This window comes from Anarhichas minor, unplaced genomic scaffold (genome assembly GCF_050575085.1).
Source record: "Anarhichas minor isolate MPS153535 unplaced genomic scaffold, ASM5057508v1 ptg000080l, whole genome shotgun sequence".
Lineage (NCBI taxonomy): Eukaryota > Metazoa > Chordata > Actinopteri > Perciformes > Anarhichadidae > Anarhichas > Anarhichas minor.
In genome coordinates, this window is record NW_027466526.1 from 1,092,038 (window position 1) to 1,105,831 (window position 13,794).

The window sequence follows — 13,794 nt, forward strand, 5'->3', positions numbered from 1 at the left end:
CCACAGTATGTGATTCATCATTCCATCCCGCCGCGTGACCTGCGCAGATATGGATAACATCAAAGCACCAGATAAATGCTGGACATAAAAGCCTCACCTGAATCGAATAATTGCTCGTCTCTTTTGTGCTTTCTCTATCAAGCTGCTCACCTGCGGCAGAATAGAAATGTTGGTCATTACATAAATTGCTAAAACAAGGAGCTACCTGTTCTGTAATTCTCAAAAAATGACAAATATTGAAAATGTTTCGTAGTTAAGTGTTTGGTGACCGTTGGGCTCACATGCTGAAGCTGCTGCTCCGGTTGACAGGGAGGCTACATTAGCTTGGCTAGCAGGTCAGTTATGAGTCTTTATCAATGTTGGATACAGGTACGGCTAAAAAAGACTTTTCTGCAGAGCAGTAGCAATAGAAAACCAGGCCGAACACTCTGTTGTAAGGAAAAGACTTCAGATTTATGGTGACGTTGGTAGTTTTGCGTAAGACAGGTGATTAACTGACTAATTATTTTTAACTAACTAACCATTTTATGAATCATTAAGCTGACAGTCACTAGAGCCCAAGAACAGCATCATATGAGCTTTTCTTTAGAGTGAGGAAGAACCTGTGAAATCAATTAGTGCCCCTTTGATGTGTGATTCCTCCAGTAAAATGAGCTTTGATACATCCGACAGGACAATCACTCCGACATTGAGATGACTATCTGGCCAATAAAGGGAATTTAAATGTTGTATCCACTTTACCATAAACTAAATAAGGTAAACAAATCGACATGAGATTTTTACATTTCTCATTCATTGACTAATCACCAAAAAACATAAATGAGAATTTTAGTAAACAAGCTGAGTGACTGTATGTAAACAATGAAATAGTCATTTTAAAAGAAAATGAATAAGGACAACCATTATCATTGTATCCATTGTTTCCTATGCGTTCTATTATTGCTCCTTGAGAGACTATGTGCAAGCACACCAGAAGCAAGCTTGCTCATGCAACGCGAGGCTCTGTTGTAACAAATAGGAGCTCAAAAAATGTATAGTTATTTTTCGTACATGAGTATATGATAGTAAACTGTAAATAGTGTATTAAGGTAGGACAGTAAATGTTTGCAATAGCTGTTAATGCCTTGGGTTACAGAGCTGACCATGAATATAATTCATATAAAACCCGAGGGACACTAATAGTAGATGAACTGAAATGATATGGGGTAAGAGGGCATTCCTCAGGGTTTAATCACTAACACTGCTAAACATTACTTAACCTTCAAGCTCACTATTTTGGCGGCAAATTTCCCTCGCTGTAGACAACAGTGTACAGGAATTTAGAAACACACACCCACAACACAAAAGCTTGCCGCCAGTGACAAACAGATTGTAGTCCGTCAACTGGGAGTGAAACTGTGGGGTCGAAATTGAGCTTTTGAAGGCAGGATGAGTCAAACAGTGAGCAAGATAAATATTATGTGACGGAGGGACAGAAAGCTGAGTCAGATGTTGAAACATGACCGTGTTCTTACATGTAGCTCGAGCTGTGTGCACAGGGACACGGAAAGTTAACACTTTACTGCCTCGTTACATGCTCGTGAGAGGTTGTTCACATTGTACCGCCACACAACCGTACTCCCAACCATGCAGACATACCTATTTAGATGTTGGTGTTAGCATTCTCAGTCCAACCTCTGTGTGTGTGTGTGTGTGTGTGTGTGTGTGTGTGTGCGTGCGCAGCCAACACCTACACTTACTACAGGCTTTCTAATCAAACATATAACCAATCTCTGGTTGCTTTTAGATAAAGGTTTTTTCCCGACATGATTTTTTCCTTCCCGATAATTATTCCGGTACCTGAATTGGCACATACCCAGTGTCGATCCGATACCAGTTAAACACACACACACACACACACACACACACACACACACACACACACACACACACACACACACACACACACACACACACACACACACACACACACACACACACACACACACACACACACACACATAGATGTGTGTGTATAGACACGTATATACACACATAGACATATATGTAAATATAAGTACACACACATATATGTACACACATATAGCTTTTTTCATCACCGTCCTGGAACCATCCAGAATCCTTTTACTGTGTTATTGTCATCTATAGTGGTTATTTATCTATAGTTAGGGTATATAATAGTTGGGGTTGTTAAATGTGCTTTAATTTAAAAAAAACATCTTGTCATTAGCAGTTCTAATTATATAATATAAACCGCTTAGAGCTGGTGTTAGGAAGCTAAACGGGTCATAATTCCTCTCTACCATCTATTTCATATTGAAGTAAAATGTCTCCTTTAAACAACTGTAGCTTCTTGCCAAAACCTACATTTTCAAAGATCGCATTTGAACACATCATGATGAAGTTATAATTCACCCAATACCAATTTTCACAGAACAGACCATGAACGTAACATAATGTTATTCAGCCAAGCAGGACTGTGCTGTCAGCCGGATGCTAACAGCTAACGTAAACTAGTTCTCTTCCTGGACAATATGGGGTGCATGACCGTGTTAAACCACAGGTGTGCAGGACTGAACGGGTAAGCGAGCGACATGTGTTATTGTTTTTCATTTGTAGCATAAATGAGCTGATAAATGATATGACAACGTGATATCGCATTAGTGCTTTGACTAGCATAATCTCTGACAACAGTATTTTAGACTGTATCGGAACAACTCAACTTTTAGATGCGACACGATATGGGTTTTTTTCCGTATGTTTGATGAAGCCACATTTAATTTATGACCCATAAAAAAATAAAACAAAACCTTGATTGAACAAGTTTCACTGAAGTTTTGAAGTCAGAGGTAGAATAACCTGAAGAACTGAACAATATCAGATCAAGCAGTCCGAGTCTCAAGGAAAAGTTAAACTCACACAGTTTCAGTTTGTACTTGGTGGAGTTTGCCTGTGCGGGAAACAAGTCAATCTGCTTTCCCACACTAATCTACAAATATGATTTGTTTTATGGAAAAAAATGAAGCAAATAGAGAAAATGTGTAACAAGTGAGGAAACTGTGGTAAGTCAAACATGGAGCACAGATAACCTTGAAGCTCGTGAGGCAAAGAAACATTCAAGCATTTCATTGATAACAGCGACGATGATAAACTATCGTCAGTTAGGAAGAGACAATATTGACCGACCACGTGATGTTTGACCAACTTCTCATTTGTCATGAAAAAGATAAGCTGATAATGAGCAAGAACCCGGAGTGAACAATACCATCTTTTCAACAATGTCAGCAGTGTTTTTCACTTTAAATTGAACGGGGTCAGAAAAGTATTATGGGGATAAAGTTCAATAAGAGAAACAGCTTGTTCTTTCTGATTTATTCTGGCGGGGTGTGTTTATGGGTCGGATTGTTTTGCCACCTGCTCTTTGAGGCCACCGGCAGGCATCGAGTTTCACTGCTGCTCCGACATGTTTTGAAGATGCACGTCAGATCGTTTGTTTTTAAAGCACTGGTATCGGATCAGTACTTGGCATTGGCCAGTATGCAAATGCAGGTATCTGAATCGGTATCAGAATATCTCTACCGTCAGAGCAGTAATGGTCCTGCATTTGAGTGTGTGTGTGTGTGTGTGTGTGTTCTAATCTTTCGAAAGACAGGAAGGATAGCTTCTGTGGTCTGGGAGACTTAATAATAAATTAACACTACTTAATGAAGGAAAGCTTAACTCCTGTAATTATAGTGAAGCTGTACATATCCTGTGTGTGTGGCTTGTGGAAAGGAAATGTGGTAATCCAGTGTGTCAATAAAACAGAGATGTGTTTGAAACTGCCAAGAGTCATTATCCACAAGCCGTTTCTCTTTCTAAAGTGCACACACGCACAGACACACACACCTCAGTGTCAACTTGCTGTGAAGGTAATGACTCGCGCTTCCCTTTTGTTTAAACGGAGCCCATCGACAGCGCTAGACTTTCTGGCACATACAGCCAGGTATGTAGGCAGGAAGGCTCTCTCCCTCCGTCTCTCCTTCCTGGATTAAATCACTTCCACACACAAACATAAACAGGCAGCGGAAAGGAACAGCATAAACAAGCAGACGCTGATACGTGCTATTCCCATAACTATCTGGAGGGAAATCTTGTTCATATTTGTTTATTATTCACAACAGAGTAACCCTTAAACAGGTAGATTGCAACTGGTGGAAACCTCAGTGTCGCTTTAGTTGTATGTGTGTGACAGGGGGCTGGACTACAGAAATATAGGCAATCAAGTATATTGTGGACCTGCAGACATCATCTGTTACTAAATGCTTCAAGAGTCAACATATAATCAGTTTCATGATCGCAGGAAAAAAGGTTAGCAGAACCAGTGCGGAGGCTTCGCACTGCTGTTCCTGGCCAGTTGATTTGTGAGATGTATACGTAATACACACATCCACTTTGCACATTGTTAGACAACAACAAAAGGCTTTATCAGTGCGACTTTTCTCATGTTCACAAAAAAACATGGACGTAGCTTTTAAGGGGTGACACCTACTTGCCATTTCCATTGCCATTGCCAATCACCGTGATTGGTCAGCTGTGTGGTGGGGAGGAAGTAGACACAACTGTTTCCGTCACTTTTTACATGTAAAAAAAGAAATATCGTCTGAAAATGTGTTGTTTTCCCAATTATTAAAATGATATCGAGTCTCCCACCTCTCTGTGACAGCTGGACTTTCACTTTACGTCCCGTTCGGAAACAACTATTAACAGTTGTGATTTCTGACGTGGTGGGACAACATGTCGTATGAATACCTGCGCTGCACAGTCAATCCACAAAATGCATGTCCGTATCTCTTTTTAAACGGATGTTTTATGTTTTATTTTTACAAACCTTACATTTTTCAACTAACACACACTTGTATATTTTGTATTCCCGCAGAGATGTTTGCCCTTTGGATTCCTTAAATCCATAGCTCATGGGAGATAACACATTTTCTCCATTCATTAAAAGCCTTCTTCACACAGCCTGTTCGAGGCAGGAATGTTGCACCGGTACTCCACATCGCCGCTCTGTATAAAAGGTCCTGACAGGGAATGATGGGACAGAGTTGTTCCACTGTTAAGCAGGAAGCGGTGGGTAGTAAGAGTGCCAAATGGATGTCTTTGTAAAATGGACAACCATCGAGCGGTATCACACGCACACTGGACGCTGTTGTGTGACACGCCACGTTACTTTTTGTCCCGTAATGCCAGCAAGTTATCTAAAATAACATAAAATAAGCAGGTGTAGTGGCAGATCTTCATTACGGCACAACTAGAGAATCTCTGTGTACAAGGGGCCAATTAGAAGTGGAGGCGGGTAACTCGAGGTAAAGTGTGGAGCTGAGAACTTGGAAATCCAATGGAGCAGCTTACTGGGGAGTTTATGTGTGTGAGACGTTCCCTTTGCGTGCGATGACTAAACTTGGCTTTTCTTATTCTAGATGCGTGGCTACATTAGGGTTTAGATATATAGACAGAGAAACCGTTCACTGCTACATTTACTTTACTTTCTGAATGATCAGCTGGAGGGAAAGCAGGGGCGATAGGTTGGGAAGTCCCAACATTGCGGCAGGTATACGCGGCAAACCTGTCTCGCTCGCCTCTCTTTTCTTTTTTCTGTTGGTTTTTTATTGCTTTTTGTTTTTCCCCCCAATGCCTCAAGGCAGCTGCCGCCCCTCCCACTAACTATTCCAGTGAAACATTAGCCCTGGCTGATACCTTAAACCTTTAAGTGCATGAGTGTAAACTAACTACGGTGCGTCTTCAACAACAAACGAGCAACAACAAAGCGAGAGACTGGCTCCAATCTGCACACACACAGACACGGCGCAGTCACGCTACTGATGCATGTGTCCTGCCATAACCCAGGGAGGTTTGATATAACCCTGTCTGTCCTCGTGACTAATAGAGATGACTAACACACACACACACGCACACACACAGAGACAGAACACAAACAACCGTCTTGGAGCTGTTTGGAGAAACAGTTGCTACACTAAAGAGACGGAGATACGCACACAGACAGAAAGTTGATCATCAACAGTCACAGCGCCACTCGTCCAACACATTGGACATTGCAACACACTACCACCATTTAAGGGGCCCTTGATACCAGGAAGCCGAAGCAATCGATTGACGAAGGTTTTGTGAATCAGATATTGAACTATGCTTAAGGAAGCATCTGTCTGATTCTCATGGTCACACCAAGAAGGATAACCTTCACCTGATGCAATGTGATTATAAATCATTTAGTCACTTATTCAAGTCTTTAGAGTGTCTACAAATAAGCAACTTTTTTTTTGCTCTGAATACAATATTGTGTATCGTCTTTTGTTTTATTGCTTTGAGATTGGAGATGAATATTAGTTCTGCCACCTCTAAAAGAGACACATGGCTGTCTCCCACCTTAAACCACAGGACTATGTGGTACGGCCATGACCAGACAAATTCAATAGGACAAGTTCTTCATTTATGGGTAACTTTGGTATTTTTCTCATGATTAGTATACAACACAATCGGAAATTGGTCCAGTATTGAGTGGAAGCGCTATGGACGGTAGCCGCTGACTGAGTGCTATGTAGCGCTGCCAGGGCAGAGTTTGGTGTGTCGGAGTACAGAAAGCGTAGCTTAGTGTAATCCATTTTGTGAATACAAAGTATGAATATTAGCTCTATTAATTACCAAGACGTTTGACCAGTTGCACATTTTAAAAAAATGTGTGAAGAGATAAAATGTTCATTTCACTTTACAGCTCGTAAAATAGACTTATTATGTGCTGAAAATCAAGAGAGCAGCCAGAGACACGGCTCTCTGGTAGTTTTAGAATAAAATGATTTCTGGGCGAGAGAAAAGAGACGTTATTCACCTTACAGCTCTTTCTTTGACGTCTTTTTGTAGCGATCTAAACAACACGACACAAAACCTGTCAAAATATTTTGTTGATGTTTAAATGAAATCAGGTGCATCTATGAAAATGTTTTGACTTGCAGAAAAATAAGTCAAATTATTAGTCAAGTTATGTTAAAGGTCGGAGTCATTTGTTTTAAGCAGTACACAGCTCATGAAAGCATATCAAAATATTGTTCATTAGCTGCCGGAAACCGGTGGATTGCTCCCTCCAGGTGGGGACGGAGTGCCTACCTCAAGCGAAGGAGTTCAAGTATCTCGGGGTCTTGTTCACGAGTGAGGGTAAGATGGAGCGGGAGATCGACAGACGGATCGGTGCAGCTGCAGCAGTAAAGCAGGCGCTGCACCGGACCGTCTTGGTGAAGAGGGAGCTGAGCCGGAAGGCAAAGCTCTCAATCTACCACTCGGTCTACGTTCCTACCCTCACCTATGGTCACGAACTCTGGGTCGTGACCGAAAGGACAAGGTCGCGGCTACAAGCGGCCGAAATGAGTTTCCTCCGTAGGGTGGCCGGGCTCAGCCTTAGAGATAGGGTAAGGAGCTCGGTCATCAGGAGGGAGCTTGGAGTCGAGCCGCTACTCCTTCGCGTCGAAAGGAGTCAGCTGAGGTGGTTCGGGCATCTAATTAGGATGCCTCCTGGACGCCTCCCACTGGAGGTTTTCCAGGCACGTCCAACTGGGAAGAGACCCCGGGGAAGACCCAGAACACGCTGGAGAGATTACATCTCCCAGCTGGCCTGGGAACGCCTCGGGATCCCCCAGAATGAGCTGGAACATGTTGCCGGTGAGAGGGAGGTCTGGGTCGGCCTGCTTGCCCTGCTGCCACCGCGACCCGACCCCGGATAAGCGGTGGAAAATGGATGGATGGAATATTGTTCATATTTCAACAGCTAAGACGATGAAGCAATTGAATTAAACACAGACGAGCGATGACCACATGGAGGTTGTAGAGGGAGTGCTGGACTCCCATAGGTTATGTTGGAGGTCAAGGGTCATTGTACCGGTCAGCTGCTGAGATCACTCAAATTAATCACCTGCTGACCTTCCCAAACCCTCATTCCTTTGGGACCAGAACTGTAAACACCCCACAGCTGCACATGCCCTCACAATGTCATAAACTTCAAAAATAAAGTGAATAATAGAGCGCTGCTTTCCTCTCTAGTTTTGGCTTCACAGCATTATTCTTGCTCTCCCTCTTGCATGTGTCTTCTTGGAAGAAGGCCCTCTATGGCCTGAGAGTGAAAGGGCTTTCAGAGGTCAGTAACAAATAACCTCCAGAGAAACAACCCCACCACCCCGAGGGAGACCACAGACCCCTTCATCTATCCCTCTCTGTTAACACGATGGCTTACACACCCTCCCCCCTTCTGCTCAACCCGACTAACCCTGAAGTTCAACGTTATCATTGCCAGATTCTGCTCCTCTGCACATATGCAGCACCAATCCCCAACCCGCAGATGCATTACTATTCTTTTTCCCGGCGTTTCATCTCTGGCCCCAGCGAGTTGACACTTAATCCTCGAGAGTAGTTGAGGGAACATCAGCCCAGATGTTATGGGCAAACTACGAAACAATCCGCTGGCCACGTTGGCTCCCTCTGTAACAGCCTTATTCCACCATAACAGGATTTGCTCCATACATCATTGCATAAAGAATGTACTTCATTATGTGATATTAATTGATAGAAGCAGAGAGAAAGGGGTGTACAAAATACGCTCCGTGTTGGCAGACGAGGACAAATTAACCGTTTTAATGAAATAATTATTATACTGATTGTTCGAATTATGCATGGCAGGAAACAATGTTAGTTATAACTAGGAAGAATGAGTTATGTCAGTCAAAGGGTATATTTAATGCAATTCTTCTCCAAGGATATGGATGGCTTTAGAATAAGTACTTGCAGTGTGAATTAAGATAAATATCAAAGCAGAGAACAATGAAATTATACACACTATTAAAATAATGTCATAAACCCGGCATGAGAGAATGAATAGACTGGAGCAGTGTGTGTAGAGAGTCGACAGTGTTCAGACACGGCATGTGCCCCGATTTAAACTTCATCAATTCATACCAACAGCAGTTTGTGTTGTTGCAGTAGTGTTTGCATTGTTCCCCAGCACATTCACGGTATGAACAAACCAGTCTGTCTTTCATAATGACCACAATCTTCAGCAACACAGAATTGATTTTCTTCCACCAGTGCATCTACACGTACTTCAATAAGGGTCAGAGAAGCCTTGGTTTGCCATTGGCCTTTAAACTCTCTGCATGTTGAAGCGTGGGACGAATCAAACTGTTCGAACAAGCTGTCGTCTGGTCATCAGTGTGAAAAATGAACTCTTTTCTCCCCAGAGTGCAGTGTTTGATTGTCTCCCGGGAAACTGCAAATACTGTAAATACTTAATTACCGTGTCGTAGATTTGGTTGACTTTCCACTGCTGGAACGTTGCGGCATTGTTCTATAGAAGAGCATGGCGAGGTTTCATGCTGTAATCCTTTCCAGTTGTTTCGATGGAACAATTGTGGCTTTGATTGTTGTAACGGTAATATTTACTGCTTCACGGAAAAAACATTTATTTTTTTAATTACACAAAATATCTGCCTGCAGAAAACAAAATAAAGAAAAGGCTACCAACATCAGCTACCTTTATAAAATGACTCAATAACTTTTGCCTTGAGTTTATAATGGAGTTGAAGATCCATGAAGGATGTCAAGAAGGGAGGTCTGATGTGTGTGTGTGTGTGTGTACTGGTTCTCTCTGATAAGGAAGGCCAGAGGCGTTTGAACCTCCATGACCTCTGCAGTGTTGGTGGCATTAAGCTGTTTGTGAAGAGAAATACATTTGTCTTCTCCTGTGTGTGTGTGTGTGTGTGTGTGTGTGTGTATGTGTGTCAGATAAGCTCTGACCTCACACATACCTGCACAAGGTTCCTGTCTGTTGCATTCTAAGAGGTGAACTTAACATGGCTCAACAAAGGACCAACTGTGAGAATCTACATTAACAGCCACCTGTGAGTCTCTCTCTCTCACACACACACACACACACACACACACACACACACACACACACACACACACACACACACACACACACACACACACACACACACACACACACACACACACACACACACACACACACACACACACACACACACACCACCTTGAGTTGTTCCGGTTTGCATGAGTGCACCAGTTTAACAAGAAGAGTGAATCAGTAAAAACACTTAATAACACACACCCACACACACACGCACGCACGCACACACACAGCCACACACGCAGATAGAGCATGGTGTGGGGTCTTCTATTACAAGTTAAAGGTTTGAAAGAAAACAAGAAAAACATCAAAAGTTAGAAACAGGCCAATGCAGCCTGTGGCTGAAGGAGAGAACAGCAGTGGAAAAGTTTGTTCAGAGTTTCAGCGAAGGAGACAAATCGTTGGACGCGATGATAATAATCACCAGTAAGTGAGTCTATCAATTTATATTGCTATAAATCAGCGGAGCGTTGGCAAAGGATACAAATATCTGTTATTAACCAATTATGTTAAAACCACATTCATCCATGCAATCTGTCAAGTCCACTGAAAAGGTTAGTTCTTGCTCAAAAGTTATCAAACTTGTAGGCGAGGTGGCAAACAATACTAATTCACTTGTTACAGCCTTGAATCTAAAGTCAACGACACAAAAAGAGACGCACATATATACACAACAATAAGATGTGTAACCCTCTGAACGTTTTTTGCTCCCGTCACATTTTACTCACTGTGGCGTTGTTTGTCACTGCAGTACATGTCAATATATAATAAGTCCTGCACATCTACGGAACACAACTCAAATGTCTTGTGTGCAGCATGAAATGCTATAAATTGTGAAAAAGATGAAAGAAAAAAAGTGCAAGGTCATTTTCATTGATAATTTCTTTGACAAAAAAAATGGATAAACAATGGAAAGTATCTATCCAACGTGTTTCCAAGTGCACACAAGTGTCCAAGTGTTGCCAATACTGAACAAAAAATGAGGCTCCACGTGGTATTGACATATTTACAACATATCTTGTCCTCTCCCGTCTGCTCTGTGTTAAGCAGTCGAAGTTTCAGTTTTTGTCACGTGAATTTTGGCCAGCAGAGAATTTACTGGTAATGACACTTAAAATGACACATGTGCGATGTGTATGTAGAACATGTAGAATATGTAGAATGTAGAAAAAAGTGATTTTATAATATAATATAATATAACTTAAGGCTTCAACTTGGGTTTGATAATGTCTGTTTTTACAGCTTTTGACTCTGATAAATAGTTTCATTTTGGCATTTAAAAACAAACAAACGTGCCTCGCCGGGGTTTCTCGTTGCCTCGTTGTCTTTATCTGTCTCCATCATCTCTTAAATGTTTCTGAAATAGCCTGGATTAAAAAAGGCTTCCCTCAACAAATAAGACTGTTACTTTGAATTTCACACAGTCTCTCTCTCTCTCTCTCTCTCTCTCTCTCTCTCTCTCTCTCTCTCTCTCTCTCTCTCTCTCTCTCTCTCTCTCTCTCTCTCTCTCTCTCTCTCTCTCTCTCTCTCTCTCTCTCTCTCTCTCTCTCTCTCTCTCTCTCTCTCTCTCTCACAGACACACACACACACACACACAGAGTGGGTGTGTTTTTTGGCTTGTCCGATGCCCTGGCCTCTCTCCCAGACCCTGGACTGCAACCCGGGCCATTACGGCTGCAGCCAAATGGGTCAGACCACTTAATGTGCACTGGTATTGATTTCGCACGACTGACATCACCCGTGTGTGTTTGAATGTGTGTGTTTAAATAACAGAAGCCAGAAATTGAGTAACCTCGCACACACATATACAAAGACTCACACAAAAGGGTAGCCAGACAGTTTATGTAAACAAGATCTCATGACGTGTTACCCTGCATGTGGCGAGCTTGTGTGTGTGTGTGTGTGTGTGTGTGTCTCCCATGACCATTTGCCAGAGTCTGTTAAGATTGTCACTGTGTTTGAATTTCCATTGAACACAAAAAAAAAAACAAGTGGAGACAGGGATAGAGACTCCAGGCTAAACAGCAAAAAGCCTAAAAAGCAATGCCGCGTCCACGCACACACACACACAATGATAAGCATCTAAGTCAGTGTTAAAGCAAACACAGCGGTATCACTCCTCAACTCCACACCCCTTCAGAAGGAGCTTAAAAGGAAAGATTTAAAGGAATGGTGAAGCCTACAACTCTGGTGGAAGAAATGACCGCACACTGCGCCCAATCAGGAGCCTTCAGTGCTAAAAGATATACTTGAGTTCTGAGAGGAAGATAGACGGGCACGATTCCAATTTCAAGTCACGGACCTGTCACACACACACACACACACACACACACACACAACTACACACAAAGAGACCTGAAAATGAAAAACAAGACTAGAACAGAAAAGATGACAGATGGAGAGAGAAAAGCGAGTGTAAATCGTCTGTTAGAAACAAGAAACCCTTGCTTATAAAATCCGAAGAGGAAAATAGGATTATAAAGCTTAAGCATGTTATATGTAACATTTTCATTATGATTCATCATTTCCATACTCACTTCAAGTTATTAATGTATCTACCATTAACAAACTGGACCTAACAGTTACATTGTGCATGGGCTTTTGCTTAATTGTTTAACAGCACAACTTGAACAGAGCCGGATTTCAAGCTAACAGCTTGTGTTCGGGTTGGTGGGTTTCTACACAGTGCCGGGGGGGGGGGGGGGGGGGGGGGGGGGGGGGTGTGAGTTAAAGAGACATAGTGACTCACAGAGTGACAGATGCACAAATACCACACACACACTCACTGTCCATTTAGGTAAATGCACAAGGCTTTAACCGTAGATAGCTCCACAGTGACCTGGATACAAGTCCTGTTCACCCAGATGTACGTTGGATATTTAAGCCTATGGCTTGACTGTTGACCTGCATGAAGCAGTTCCATGAAATCTATTGATTGCTGCAGTACATCTCATCTTCTTACAGCAAACTGTTAACAAAATGACTTTAATCTGCAACATCAATCAGACAAACATGTCAACGTATATACAGTATATATATATATATATACATATATATATATTATATACACATCTAAGATTTATACATAGTAACCACATCAACATAATTCAACAGAGAAAAGTGCACACTGGATTATTAACCAGTACCCATTGGGCTGAATAAGTCTCTCATGATTATCTGGACATTGATGAGAGTGAGTCCATGTCCAGACTGTGTCTGTAAATCTCTGACATATATAATCAAATGTAGCACAAATACCTTATACTGAATTAATCTCAAAACATGAATTGTGTCATTTATATCCAGGAGAAAAAAAAGGGATTACTTTCTTAAAAATAAGAGATTATCATCTGGCAAAAGCAATTACATGCCTATATATACACACACCATTGCATACATCTAGATCTTTCTTCTAAATCACACAATAATACCTAGAAACTCAAGGCATTGAATCTCATTTTAATATGAATCTCTTCATAGCGTATCATCGGAGCATCAATTCTATATTCACTCACCAACCCTCACGTGCACTGCCACACTTATTCATTCTCAAATTCCATGTCAGATTATCTTTCATACAGTAAAAGATTAAGTTTGCATCAGTCCTTCTCTTTTGTGCCATGTCACAGGTCGGATCCATGCATTATATGTTCATGTTTCAGTTTTTCTTTAATCCATATCAGGAATGCGCACGTTTCCCGGCACGTGTGTATGTTTTTTGGAAGAACACAGCTCGAACACAAAGTGTGTCAGGAGCCAAGGCTGAAATATTCAAAGAGTTGTGCAGTCAGCTCTCTTTCAATGAGTCTATTAAGTCCATGTTTGAG

The 13,794-nt window shown here is 41.8% G+C and overlaps 1 protein-coding gene across 1 annotated transcript in view; it reads right to left on the reverse strand.

Annotated features, from left to right (window-relative positions):
* The window catches only part of cdkal1 (CDK5 regulatory subunit associated protein 1-like 1), a 200,574-nt gene that overhangs the window by 70,027 nt on the left and 116,753 nt on the right, over nt 1-13,794 (reverse strand). The window lies entirely within an intron of this gene.